We start from the raw sequence: 13,626 nt of genomic DNA on the forward strand, positions 1-13,626 counted from the left end.
ATCTAGAAGCCCTTCCTGCTTTTGGTGAGTATTCTATTGTGGTTCCCGGTGGTAATTACAGCCTCATTGACCAGGACCACCTTCCTGCCAGGCCCTTTGCTAAGTGCTTTGCATGCATCATCCCATTGAAGCATCCCAATTTTGTGAGGCAAGTACTATTTATTACTGGGCCCATTGTCAGGAGAAGGACACCATGACTTCAGAGATATTAATTACGTTCTCTAAGACTGGTCAGGATTTATAGTTAAGCCCAAACTCTTCCCGTTCTTTGCTGCCGCTAATCTCTCTGCTTTTGTGGCGGAAGTCGTGCCTCCTTTCTGAGGAAGCTTGGTTGAGATTTTATCAGGAGAAAAGCATGTAAAAATCCTTTTTGAATGTCGTTTCTGACAACTCACTACTAAATTTACAATTAATTTATGCAGACAATATACTCTACAAATGACAAGTATTACATTCATACATGTTGTTATCACCCCTTTGCATGTAATATGGCACTTAAAGAAGGGAAGTGATTTGCTTAAGGACAAGAATTGCACGTGTGTTGGGGAAGAAGAGACCTGATTTCTCTGCCCCTAGAAGGGGATTGTGATTTAGGTTCCTAGAAGTGTTACATAAATGCCTGCCTCGCTAAACAACTTTTTTGCTCTATCATTTCCTGGTTATTTCAGATGTTACGTCATACTGAAGCTTTTACACTTAATAATTAGAGTTTGTTTGTAGAGACTGAAGGTTGCAGACACAGCTGCGAGTCAGAATGTTTTATTTAAAATGCCGTCAGGAAGACCCATGCTGTTTTAAAATGAGTCCCTTCTGAAACTGGGTTTAGGAGCTTGTTTCTGAAGTGCATTGATCTTCAGTTTTGATGTGGAGAAAATAATACATCCAAAGACCACCTTCAGAGTGGTCAACTTTTGACATTACAAGGATTGAGTAGGAGGCTGAACACTCTAGGGCCGGGGTGACATATCCTCCTTGTCAGAGGGGCAGGGGTTATCACTATTATGATAAAATTTAATAGTAATGATGTTAAATTAATATGTACTTTGTTCTTCCTGTGCTTAGTGATACAGCAGAATTAAAGTTGATTTTTGGGCCGGGCGCAGTGGCTCATGCCTGTAATCCCAGCACTTTGGCAAGCTGAGGTGGGCGGATCACGAGGTCAGGAGATTGAGACCATCCTGGCTAACACGGTGAAACCCCGTCTCTACTAAAAATACAAAAAGAAATTAGCCGGGCGTGGTGGCGGGCACCTGTAGTCCCAGCTACTTGGAAGGCTGAGAGAGGAGAATGGCATGAATCCGGGAGGTGGAGGTTGCAGTGAGCCGAGATCATGCCACTGCGCTCCAGTCTGGGCAACAGAGCGAGACTCTGTCTCAAAAATAAATAAATAAGTAAACAAATAAAGTTAGTTTTGATCTTTTAACTCTTTGAATGTCTTTTTAACTTGTCTCAAAATTGGTCAGTTTAAGAAAATAACATGTAGTGTTAAATCTATTCCTCATTGAGGATTTATTCAACTCTGGAATGAGTGGTGAGGGAGGTTGTGAGATCATCTTCCCCGTGAGTGTTTAGAAACAGACTGGAGAAATCAAATGGTATAATATAGGGCAACCCTGCAAAGCTCAGTGGGTGTGTCTCCTGGAAAAGGCCAGAGAGGAGGGCGGATTGGGAGGTGTGAAAACAAGGCTGGCCTTGTGATTGAGACAACCATACTAAATGAGGCAGCAGGTCAAGGGGTACACTGTGCAGTTGTTGCCCTCCCTCTGACCTCTGGGGTTCCAGACACCCACTGATGCCCTGCTAAGCTGGACTTGATACTCAACAAGGGTCGCATTTTGCTCTGTGAGGCTACAAAGCCCCTTTAGATCAGGATGGGGTCCTACCTTCTTTGTTCCACAATAGAGCCGTGATTGGACTCAAAAAGACCCCTCTTTTCTGTGATCCATACATTTTCTGGGCTCCATTAGGTGCTGCTCAGGTAGTGCTCCAGGGTCCAGGGAGGGTAGAGAGCCCAGATCGGGGTGGAACCTTTTGACTCGACAAGGTGGGCTACGTTGAAGTGGTTTATCTGCACCCCCAGTTTCAGAGGCAGTAGGGATCTCGCACTCCAACATCGCGAGGTCTGGGGAGAAATGCTACCACTCCTCCCCCCACTTCCGCAGCCACTCTGCCTCCGTGCCTGCCCCCCCCCCGCCACGCCCCCACCACGCGCTTTGCACTCTGGGGCCCACGCACTTCCCTGGGGAGTTCACTGCGGGAGGAGTCAGTTGGAAGCTGCTCCTCATTTGCAGACTTTCCGGGAGCCCACCCGGTTCCCGGTCTCTCACCGGAGACCACAGGGAGGAGCTTCAAGTCACCCCAAGTTCCTACAGCCTTCAGCAGTGAAGACTTCCACAAGGGTGAGTGAAGTCCGTTAATGACGGCTACTCCAAAGTAACATGACTTGGGGTGGCGGCGGGGAGCCAGCCCCTTTGTCCCTCGGTGGCTGAGGAGCTCAAGCTACTCCATCAGAGACATTTCCTCCAGGACCCTCGTTTTCCTGGTCATCCTGGGAAGGTTGGTTGGGATGAGGGGGAGGGGGAGAGGTGGCAGTGGGTAGCTGGGGGTTGCACGAGGAAGACCTGCACATTCTGAACCTCCTCCCACATTGGGCACCAGCGCAGGTGCACCATAGGAGGCACCCGTTGAGTTTTCTTTGGACATTTCGAGAAATTGAAGCAGAGTTGGGATGAAAGGAAAGCTTGGGGTGTTGCGAATAGGCCGGCCTGAGCGCGCGTTTGAGTGAGAACGCCAGGCTCTGTCCGGTAGGGCTGGGCGCGTCTCCATTACCATGGTCGAGGACGGTGTGCTGCGGTGGGCGCGCATATCAAGAGGTTTGCCTCACTTTTAGCAGATTGAGCAGTTTGTGCACGTGAAATCTCAGACTTCAGAATTTTGAGGGCAGCAGTGGCTTTTCGGAGGATCTCCTTGAGGTTTTTGTTATTTGGGTTTGTTTTTCGCTTTTTTGGATTTCAAATGATGAGGAGTTTATGTCAGGATGTGTATTTGGGCACACTTAGACGGAGAACACAGAAGTTGTGGCTACCTTAGAAAATGTATTTTTACAAAATGGAGTCAGATTAGCGTGAAAGTGGCAGCAGCCACGTATCTGAAGACCTATAATGGAGGTGAGCGTGGGTCCGGTGGCATGCACCTTAGTCTCAGCTACTCGTAAGGCTGAGTTTGAGACCTGCTTGGGCAGACTTAGCGAGACCTGTTCTCTACAAAAATTTAAAAAAACAAAAAGCAAAAAACAAAAATTAGCCGGGCGTGTGGTGCCCAGCTAGTCAGGAGACTGAGGTGGGAGGAATCACTTGAGCCTGGGAGTTCTAGGTTGCAGTGAGTCACGAATGAACCATGGCACCCCAGCCTGAGCAACAGAGCAAGACCCTGTATTTTCATTCAAAACTTCCTGCAAAAATTACAACTCATAAGACAATATTTTATCAGTTACTCATCCATCTTAAGGGAACATAACTTTCCAACGGATAAAATCAAGAATGTAAATTAATCTACACTGGATTATGTATTATGCATGCCATACACCACACAATATGCCAGGAAAGGCAGGTGGCAAAGTCATGCTCCAAAGGAGATCCAGGAACAGAATCAGGCGTCCTAGTTTTTTTGAGATATCCCTACTGATTGGCTGTGCTTTTCTCTATCTTAGTTCTTTCAGTAAGCTCAGTTTGTATCTAACGTAGATTTGTTGTGCTTATTTCTCTGCCTGTTCTAGAAAAGAGAGTATTGAGGGGTTAAGACACTCAGGCAGCAAAAGAGAATCCTTTCCACCAAACTCAAGAGAACGGGCAGAAAGCATTGGACTCATGACTTTGAAAGTATTCAGGCAAATGTAGCCAGTAGATGCCCTCCAGTCTGTCAGTACTTACTTAGACATCTGTCTCTGAGATTATCCTAGCACTTCCTTGGGAGAGTTGGGAGTGATGGAGGGAGGATGTGGGGGCGGGAACTGGACCTTTCTTCCATCAGCAAAGAACAGGCTGAGGGATGTTCCTCCTTTTTTTTCCCCAGCAAGTCAGGAGCCAGTGGGAAGTGGCTTTCCAATGGCTGGCCTTTATGTGGAGATTTCTTTGCAAAGTACTTCACAGATACCCAGTTTCTTGGGTGATAAGAATTACACTACAAATCCTCCTACTCTTAACTGAAAGCTGATAGGGTTGATAAAGTAATTAGGATTGTGGGGAGAGCATTTGGTTGTTGATAGTAAAATGAACATTTGTGATAAAAGTGTAGTTTAACTCTCCCGGTTTTAGTCTCAACATTTCATTCAACACATATTCAAAAGTTCTGTTAGAGGCACGTTTTGAGCTAAGATATAGGGCAAAGCAACTGAGAATAAAGATGCAAGCTTTTAGGGAGTCCACAGGCAAGTGGAGCTGAGAAACGTGCAAACAAATTATTATATCCCATTATTTGCTTTGAGCTATAATATGTGAATAAGAAACCCAGACACTGGACTTCAAAGAGAAGGGAGTGATCAGTTTACCCTGGGTTAGGGCCTCAGCCCATCTTCCCCAAAGAGGAGGATTTAGATTGGGTTTTGAATTATGAGATTAATAACTCTGGAAGGAGAAGGCAGAGGGAGACACACATATTAACAAAATGATGGAGGAGCAATAACGCCTAGCATTTTCTGAAGCAGGAGGTGACCAGGTGAGGGTGGCAACAGTAGAGAGCCATGGCAGGATTTTAAGAAAGTGATTCCCTATGCAGGTTGATATCCTTTATCCAAAATCCTTGGGACCAAAAGTGTATCAGATTTCAGATTTTGGAATACATGTATTTGCATTATGCTTACTGAGTGAGCATCCCTAATCTGAAAATCTGAAGTCCAAAAATGTTCCAGTGAGCATTTTTTGAATGTCATATTTACACTTAAAAAGTTTCAGATTTTGTCCAGGTGCGGTGGCTCACGCCTGTAATCCAAGCACTTTGGGAGGCCGAGGCAGGTGGATCACCTGAGGTCAGGAGTTCGAGACCAGCCTGACCAACATGGAAAAACCCCGTCTCTACCAAGCCCGGCGTGCGCCTGTAATCCCAGCTACTCAGGATGCTGAGGCAGGAGAATTGCTTGAACCTGGGAGGTGGAGGTAGTGGTGAGCCAAGATTGCACCACTGCACTCCAGCCTGGGCAATAAGAGTGAAACTCGTCTCAAAATAAATAAATAAATAATAAAAATAAAATTTAAAAAGTTTCAGATTTTGGAGCATTTCAGATTTTGGATTTTCCATTTTTGAGTCAGGGATGCTCAACCATGAGTACACCTGATTTAGAGGTGTACTCATCAGGATTTGCTGGACTGGATTGTTTGGAGGCAGAGTGAAGGAGAGGGAGCTGTTAGCAAAGATCCTACAAGTTTTTGTTTTATACAACTGATTCCACTCACTGAGATGAGGAGCACCGGGACCAGGAGCAATTTGGTAACTTTAGTTTTGAACCTGAGCATAAGGTGCTGGTGAAATATCTAGGAAGTCACTGGATATGCTTCTAGAGCCAGAGCTCAAAGGAATAGTCACAGCTGGAAATAAAGATGCAGTGTCATCAAGGTTTCTTTTGGCAGAGGCTTCTGGGGACTACTAGCACCTCTTTATGGCTCTGGTGTCAGGGAAATCAGTCAGGGAAATGCCTACCCTGCTCTAGACATAAAAAGCTGCTGTTTATAGTCATGCTGATGTAACTTAGACTGTGTCTGAATGTTGATAGGCAAAGGTCTATGTGACAAAGGCTTCCACTAGATTTTCAAGGAGGTACTTCCCAAAAGTCAGTCTCTTAAAAGACAAGATCTAAGCAATTGTCTTTTCGTTTTGTTTTGTTTTGTTTTGTTTGAGACAGGGTCTCACTCTGTCACCCAGTCCGGAGTGCAGTGGCATGATCTCATCTCACTGCAACCTCTGCCTCCTGGGCTCAAGTGATCCTCCTACCTCAGCCTCCTGAGTAGCTGGGACCACAGGCATATGCCACTATACCCGGCTAATTTTTGTATTTTCTTGTAGAGACTGTAGGGTTTTGCTGTGTTGTCCAGGCTGGTCTTGAGTTCCTGAGCTCAAGCAATCCACCTGCCTCGGCCTCCCAAAGTTCTGGGATTACAGGTGTGAGCCACCACGCCCGGCCAATTGTCGTATTTTTTAATGGAAAATACAAACTACCTTTGACGTCCCAGTTTACACTGAAACTTTACATTTGCCCCTTGTCCTTTATCAGGGGCTTAAGATTTTGGCAAGGCTTTCTCCAAACACTATATAAATATTAAATTGACTTCCAAATGTTGTTTATGAGAACTGGAATACCATTCTTGTTATTTGATATGTATTTATGGAGTGTGTGTGTTCTGACTTGAGTCTAGCTAATGTCCCAGTAGGGTAGGATGTTTTGGACGTTGATGAGTTTTTCTTCTGATTCTATTTCTAACAGTTAAGCACATTGTTTAAGTAACTGGTTGTTTCTTGATTACAGAGTGTTCATGACCACTAATAAATGTTCCCCGTATTTAAACATACAAGTTGTACCTTTGGGATGACAGGGAGCTAAGGGCCATCGGCTCTTTTATATGCTAATACCTGAGATCAAGGCACACAATACTACTCAGTCAAGCTAATATTTAGCTTTGGAAGTTAAAGCATAAATTCATGAATTTGAATAGTGTTCTTCTTTCTGCGTTGGTATTTAACCATAACGTATGTATGCACACAATGTTCCAAGATTTCTCCTTTTTGTTTTTATTTTTTTTGATGATATATGTTTCACTTACTGCAATATTTGTTGATTTCATGAATACTACTGATATTTAGGGAAAAGATCTAAGAAGTGTTGAACTACTGTGTCTTTCTTTAAGCTTGTCTCCTTGTTAAGGTGAACCTTAACATTCAAGGTTAAGGTGATCCTTATCATTTGAGACATTGACCAAATATATGGGTGAGCAATGCGCCTTAGACTTCTCCATCCGTGTGGTATCTGATCCTCCTGAGAGCGGCCTTATGTGGTAGGGAGGCCAGGGCTTAGCACCATTTTACAGGTACTCAGACAGGCTAGGTGACTTGCCCAAGATCACACAGCTAGTGCAGAGCTGGGACTAGATCCCAAGAATTCTGACCTCAAGAGGGGTGTTGATTTTCCATTGATTTTGCAATTCCCCCTACTTAAGTCACTAATTTTAAAGTGTGGATTAAGGCAAGTATATTTTGTTGGCTTGCTCTCCTCTAACTTTAGGTCTCCCAGTTGGGAGAATGAACTTGTAGGTTAATAGTTTTCTAGTAGAAAGCAATAAATATATTCCTTAGTGTAGACAATAAATTGTGGCAGTTCCACTCTCCTCCTTGGGCTGCGTCAAGATCACTTTGAAACATTCCTGGGTATTCTTCATACAGGACTTAGGGCTGTTTACTCTTTTCCTTCTCCCATATCAGCCTCCTTTGCCAATCATCTTCAGAAATATAGGTGTAAACTGTGCTGTAAGGCATGAACCACACAGCACTTTGAAATGAGAAAGCTTTAAAGTAACAGGCAGGAATTTGAGGGGGAAATTGAAGTCTTTCTGCACAAAATGATTGTACTTTAAGGTGAAATTCACAAACAAGATCAATCAACATGAAGAATCTGGAAACTCTCATTGAGAGTTGTTTCTTTTTTTATACATTCCATAAGAAACAAGTTAGAGCTTTCGTGTAAAGTTCTAACTTGTGATTACGGAAGGCATTTGAAGTGTATAGAACAGAGTATATTGTAACTGGCAGCCAGGGCATTTGCAGAGCCTCACATAATGGGCAAGTGTCTTAACCATCAGCATTGAGAAAAGGAATGGCACAGGAGTAGGGGCTGAGGGTAAGGTGGGGAGAGGAGCTCTGGCATCAGGTAGCCAAGAGTCAGCAACAATTACAGAGATAATTTTAAGTGAGGAGGTCCATAGCATTTCTTTCGGGAAGTGGAAGGTTTCCTTGGCCCCTTTTTCTAATTTGAAAACAATGTGGCTCATACATTGTCAACCTTTTCACTCAGTGGTATATATTTTTTGACCTTTTATGTGATATTAATACTTAATTTGTATATCCATCTTAAATTAATTTTGTTGCATATAGATTTTTATGTGTGGACATAGCCCTTTATAAAAAAAATTATTCAACAGCTTCTAGGAGACAACTTCTCTGCTTTTTGGGATAAGGCATCCCTGCAGTAGGCAGAGCAGTAGGGTAGGATTCAGGAGAACCGGGGGTTAGGCTGGGGATTACTTGAAGATAAGGGATTTAAAGGAAGTTAGGATTCTGTTCCTCTTCTTGAAGTTGAAATAAAATAAATTAGGAGAAACCTAATTAGATACCTAATTGCTAAAGGGTTTGTTTCCCTACTCAGACTTGCCCTGATTCAAAAACTGTATTTACAGAATGTTCACAGCCATGTAAAATAGACTGGAAAGAAATACTCCAATATGGCAATGTTTCCCTCACAGTGGTAGAATTATGCTTGTGTTGTCTCTCCTTTCTATTTTGTAAATTTGGCACTCTTAAAAAAAGAAACCTAAAATAAATTTCCTTTAAAAAAAATGAAATTGTAAAAAGAAGCAAGAAGCCTGGCTCATTCCCAGCATTCTAATGGGAAATGATTATAGAGCTCCATAAAACTAGCCGAGGAGCTACATAGTGATGAAATGTTTTTGATCTCTTTGGGAAGTACTGTAGGGAACAGCTCTGCTGGCACTCCCACAGCCCCTTTCCTGTGTGGAGATTGGGCTCTGGGACCTTTGTCTTGAGTGGTAAACGCCCAGCATGCCACCAGGAGCCCTAGCTGTGGTCACTCCCTCATGGAGCACCTTTTGGGTCTGAGGCTGATAATTGTCCTGCTTCTTATGTGGTAAGCTGTCAGGACTGTGGGCTGCCAGCTGCCTTAGCTGTACTAAAAGGAGGTGGTTGATTCATTGTTTTACTGTGGATTGTCAGCTGAATAAAGCGGCCCACTACAGCCTTAGGGACAAAAGCTCTCCATTAGGATTACACTGCCAGGTTGGAGAATGGCCCTTTCAATGCTGTACAGCCTCAAACAGGGGCTGTATTAAGCTGACCACCTTTATGCAAATCTCTCTCCTTTGTCCAAAGGGTCCCTCATGACAGAGGCCAGCTAAGCCTTTCTGGACAAATAGGCTTTGTGCAAGTCTGGGGGATCACCCAGGTTAGGTGTTTCCAGGAAGAAAAGTGGATTGAGGCGGTTTTGTAAATGTCATTGCTAATAAACTGAACATTGGCAAAACTTGCACTTAAGACGTTACTTGGGAAGAACAGATTATTCTTAAAATGGAACAGATTGAGGTGCCATAGAGTTCTGGAGTGCTGAAATTGTTGTCCTTTGGCATTATGCAAAATAACATTATGTCTTTATCTGTCTTTTCCAGTTCCTTTCTAGTTTCCTCCCTGATCCTGAGCTGCTTTGTTTTTGTTCAGAGTGGAAAGGCTGCTCCCATCTGTGCTCATCTCCTCCTTAGTTGCTTTGGCTCTTTTCTCTCTCCTTGCTGCTGTGTTTTGCCTCCACCCATCTAACAGAATATTTCCAAGGTCTTATCTTCTTTTCCTCAAGTCACTCGCTTGGGGCGCTCAAGTAATTAGTCTAATTTCAAATATTCTCTGTGAACATGCCTTGTAGAGTCATGGATTCCCCAAGCTGAAGGAGACTTCGAAGTCATCTGTCTGACTCATGTCTATGTGGTCAAATTGACAATTCTTGTCAAATAGAGGTTGGAGTTTCTTCCATGTTTCATTGATGCCTAAGCATGCAAGAGAACCTAAAGTTGATGACTTTTCTGTCAGTACTTTTCCATGATTCAGTTTTTCTTTAGGAAAGAACACTCTCCTCTTCTGACCTTTAGCTATTTTAGCCCCCACTGCTCCAGGCCCATAACAGTAGCAACACATTTAATTCTTTTTTTTTTTTTTTTTTTTTTTTTTTTTTTGAGATGGAGTCTCGCTGTGTCGCCCAGGCTGGAGTGCAGTGGCCGGATCTCAGCTCACTGCAAGCTCTGCCTCCCGGGTTTTTACGCCATTCTCCTGCCTCAGCCTCCCGAGTAGCCGGGACTACAGGCGCCCGCCACCTCGCCCGGCTAGTTTTTTGTATTTTTTAGTAGAGACGGGGTTTCACCGTGTTAGCCAGGATGGTCTCGAACTCCTGACCTCGTGATCCGCCCGTCTCGGCCTCCCAAAGTGCTGGGATTACAGGCTTGAGCCACCGCGCCCGGCCCCGCAACACATTTAATTCTTAATCTTTGTTCCTTCTCATATTAGTCTACCTCCTTCATAGCACGTCTGGGAGACATCCTCTCTTGCAACCTTTTTCTCTTCTTTCCGCAACAGCTAACCTCGAACCTCTTCTCAGCCTGTCTGCTTGAGCTCCCCTTGCATCACCTCTTTTAAAATTAGTTTGATCTTGTAAGTCAATTCTCGGAAAATTTTAGTAGTGCCCAGCTACCTCACATATTAAATAAAAATGTTACTACCTTCAGTTAGAGAATCCAGCCTGACCTGACCACTTTGATTTTCTCATTTGATTTTTCTTATCACCTTTTAACATTCCAGCTGCTCAAGTTTTAGAGAATCATTTTGACAGTTATAAGAGCTATAGCTCTTCTTTGAAATAGTAATATTTTAATTTTTCTTTAGGTCCTTTTGATTTACCAAAAAACCCCACAACAACAATAATAACAATAGCATTGAAAACACTGGACACAGTGCCTTGCTCATAGTAGATAACTGGGGGGCATGAATGATGAATAAATAAATAAAAGTATTTGAAATCACTGTAGATAACTTGATTTTCCCAGAAGCCAGAAATGTAGAACTCACTGTCCTGGAAACTGTATTCTTTCTTCCTTGGTAAATTCCTATGGCGTCAAGTGAAGGGAAACCTTAATAAATATGGACTGAGAGTGGCCTAAAATATCCCACTATAATCTCTAATACTTTCAGGTTCTCTACGGTTTAAATTTAAATTTTTCTGTTCATTTATATATGTAAATCTTTCGGTTTAAAAAGTCCTTTAATGAAGTGTTCCAGTATCATTTTCTCTAGATTGTTTTACTGATTGGCTGTCAATATTTTAAATTGAAAATGGACTGGAGACAGAGAAAAACTTACCTATCAGATTCTTAATTAAATGATTCATGAAGATGTCTTTTAAATGGTTCACTTGAAATATACCTTTATATGAACAGAAATGGCTATCTCCATATTAAGTCATCTGTATTAGTTCGTTCTTGCATTGCTACAAAGAAATGCCTGAGACTGAGTAATTTATAAAGAAAAGAGATTTAATTAACTAACGGTTCTTTAGGTTTTACAGGAAGCATGGTATTGGCTTCTGGATGGAGCTTTTACTTATGGTGGAAAGTGAAGCGGGAGCTTACACATCATGTGGCTAGAGCAAAAGGGGGTGCAGGAGGATGCGGTGGTGATGGGAGATGGGGGAAGGGCATGCTGGGGGTAGAGGATGGGAGTGGGGGGTGAGGGAGGGGAGGTTTTGGGGTGAGGGTGGTGGCTGGGGTCGGACTGGGGGAAGGTGCCACATACTTTTAAATGACCAAATCTCACAAGAACTCACTCACTGTGGAGAAGACAGCACCAAGCCATAAGGGATCCACCCCCACAATCCAGTCACCTCCTACCAGGCCCCACCTCCAACCTCGGGGATGACAATTCAACATGAGATTTGGGCAAGGACAAATATTCAAGCTATATTATCATCTGTCCTTTATGTTTTCCTACATTTTTTTCTATGTCTTAGGTCATTCTCTTCCTGCATCTCGTGATCTCTGGAGAAACAACAAGTTCTTGATTTTTCAGTTTTCAACTAGCTGAATGTTATTCTTCATAGTTTTACAGGCTGTGTTTATATAGCCTTGTGTTGCGGAGAGAAGCTTACCCTATTCGCTGCACTAATCAGGGAGAGACTGACAATACAGGACTTTGAAACAGTACCAAGTAAGGCAGGTGCCATAAGGGGTACAGGCAATGTGCTGTGGAGCTGGAGGAGAGAGTATCAGAAAAGGCTTCTTGGAGAAGGTGCTTTGGGGGAAGTGCTTTGAAAGATTTATATTACTTCATTATTTAAAGATACAGGGAAGGACATTTTAGGCAAGGAGATGATCATGAGCAAAGGCTGGGCAGTAGGAATGAAGAGTGAGTGTCTGGATAATAGTAGGTACTTCCTGGAATTCATGAATGGTGTGACTGGAAAGATGAGTTGGGTTGTATTATAGAGAGCCTTGGGTGACAGGCTGAGACAGTTTTACTGTGGTGATGCTTAAAATCTCCAGACAAGAACACATGTGATTATACTAGGAGAACATATTCAATAAATATTTGTGGAGAAATCATATATTGAACTTCTTATATTTTCCCTTTACTAACATGTTGTCTGTAATGAGGCAAGGTAGAAATGAATTTAATAAACCAAACCAAACTCAAACCTATCTAACTAAGTGGGTTCCAAAGTCCACATGACTACTCCCGCTTGCTTCACAATGTTTTCAAGCGACAAACCTTGTGAGGGGATCTTCCTTGAGGTCACAATTGTGCCAAACAGGTAGTCCCAAGTGCCAGTCACTAGTGAAGTTAAGCACTGGGCATAAGTGCCAACTGTGGGCACCTAATCAGATTCTTGCCAGATGCTCCTTGACTGATGTGAATGAAAGTCATCTGTTGAGGAGTGGCTTCAGTTCATGTCACTGGATGATTCTTGAGCTTCAGCCCTGTGCTAGGTGCTGCAGACAGGGAGAAATCAGACCACATTCTGACCTTTTGCTCATACTCCACTGGGGGCGACAGACAAGGGGTCAAATAGTGATCAGACATCTTAGAAAGTGGCAAATGCCCTGAGACAGTAGCGGACAATGAATTCTAGAGGGTTCAGGGAGAAGGAAGCTGAGGAAAACATTTGTGAGAGTGCCTTCTACCTGAATCTGGAAAAACTTGAAAAAAATGATGTACTTTGGGATCCAAGTGCATACATCCAGGTTCCACATACCTTTACACCCAGTAGATACTGTGGGGATTTATTTTGCCAAATATCAGAAACAGATTGCTTTTTTGGGACTATACTATTTGGCTTTAGCATTGGTATGCTCCAGAGGCAAAAATGGTGTGTCCCTCAGAAAAGGCAAGAATACTATTTGCCTAAAGTGAAGCAAGTCCATAGAATCCATTAAAAGAAATTTTTGAACATCGACACTTACATTTTCTTCTTTTTTTATTAAAAAATAGAGATGAGGTCTCGTTATGTTGCCTAGGCTGGTCTTGAACTCCTAGGCTCAAGGAATCCTCCTGTCTCAGGCTTCCCAAAGTGTTGGGATTACAGGTGCAAGCCACTGCTCCCAGCCATCACTCATTTTTGTATCTATAAACCAACTTAAAGATTACAAGTAAGAGTTTTTACATTGCAGAGAAAGGAGAATTCCCTTAGAGGCAGATCTAAACACCATCTCTAGGGCTTGTATAAAAGACCACTGGACAAAATAGCATCAGAAAGCTCAGTCCCTTTGGTCAAGTAGACCACCGTGGTGATTGCGGGGGACTGGAATTGGGAGGAGACTGAAG

At 43.1% G+C, this 13,626-nt stretch overlaps 1 protein-coding gene across 2 annotated transcripts in view; it reads left to right on the forward strand.

The window, feature by feature from the left end:
• The first annotated feature begins 2,155 nt into the window (after positions 1-2,155).
• Positions 2,156-13,626, forward strand: part of PASD1 (PAS domain containing repressor 1) — a 103,709-nt gene continuing 92,238 nt past the window's right edge. For both annotated transcript variants that reach the window (XM_050775313.1, XM_050775314.1), the window contains exon 1: positions 2,156-2,399. The gene's annotated coding sequence lies outside the window, so the exon portion shown is untranslated. The remainder of the gene's footprint in view (positions 2,400-13,626) is intronic.

This window comes from Macaca thibetana, chromosome X, assembly GCF_024542745.1.
Source record: "Macaca thibetana thibetana isolate TM-01 chromosome X, ASM2454274v1, whole genome shotgun sequence".
Taxonomy (NCBI): Eukaryota; Metazoa; Chordata; class Mammalia; order Primates; family Cercopithecidae; genus Macaca; species Macaca thibetana.